A 1,199-nucleotide genomic window follows, 5' to 3' on the forward strand; every position below is an offset into this window, starting at 1 on the left:
GTAAACTTTTTTTTTTTAATTTTTAAATTTTTTATTTCCATACTTTGTGAACCAGGTGCGAACGCAGACCCCACAATTTTAATGAACCACCGTTCTGCCAGATCAAACATACCCATTCCTGTGTCTTGATAATCTTCTATCATTATATGTAATCAGTTTTTTAAAATAGTCAACCATATAGGAGCCTATTCGTGACCAGACTCACACACACACACACACACACACACACACACACACACACATTCAACTTCATATTATAGATATAGTAATTATGTAATAATATTACAACAGATTTTAAGTAAATAGCAACTGAATACTTAATAAATTATTTCGAAGTAATATTAATATTTAATTAGGGTGCAGTATATCACATCACACAAACATTTCCGACATGGCTAACATTTGGCTGCTATTGTGAAAATTAGGTTCGCAATTTTCTTTTCTTTAAAATCCCTCCCAACCGAAAAAAAATCAATGAATTTTAGTTGCGTGCAAACGACTCTATAAGTCACTTCGTCGGTCCGTCGGTATCACTTTTGTGATTGGCCTTTTTGGTTAAGATCAAAGGTCTGTTGTTAATAGATGCTGTTCTTAGCTTTTCAAGCTTTTCTTGGCCTTTTGGCCAAGACCAAGTGTAGTATCTGTTCCGGCAGATGCTGCACTTAAGATAATTTGTACCAGTCAATGGAGGGGAAACCCTCTATACTGGGACAATTATTATTTTTGGTAACCAGAGTGCCCCCTTTTTGCCTACTTTAAGGGGAGCTGGTTTTTACCTCACATTAAAAACGGCCTTGTGCCTAATTTGCTCAGTGGGGGAGCAAATAAATACCATCTGTTCCGGCAGATACTGCAAGCTATGACTAGCAAAGACCAGCTATGACTAGCAAAGACCAGATGTGGGGGCAACCCCACATGCCTGACCTTTAACCAGCTCCCATTTCCCACCTCTCGGGAGCTGGTCCCCTTTTTCCCTTCCCCCTCCCTTCACTCCTCACATTAAAAATCGGCCTTGTGCCTAATTTGCTCGGTGGGGGAGCAAATAAATACCATCTGTTCCGGCAGATACTGCAAGCAAAGACCATATGTGTGGGCAACCTCACATATAAGACCTTGGTCAATGTAGGGGCAACCCTTCATACCAATTGTCACTATCCAACTCCCCTACTCCCCGGGGAGTTGGTCCCCATTTCCCCTTC

General features: G+C 40.7%; 1 pseudogene; it reads left to right on the forward strand.

Moving 5' to 3' along the window:
• The first annotated feature begins 602 nt into the window (after positions 1–602).
• On the forward strand, positions 603–748 carry LOC145264675 (U2 spliceosomal RNA; annotated as a pseudogene).
• Positions 749–1,199: the final 451 nt, after the last annotated feature.

Source organism: Euprymna scolopes, chromosome 3 (genome assembly GCF_053919585.1).
Source record: "Euprymna scolopes isolate OS-2025 chromosome 3, ASM5391958v1, whole genome shotgun sequence".
Classification (NCBI taxonomy): domain Eukaryota; kingdom Metazoa; phylum Mollusca; class Cephalopoda; order Sepiida; family Sepiolidae; genus Euprymna; species Euprymna scolopes.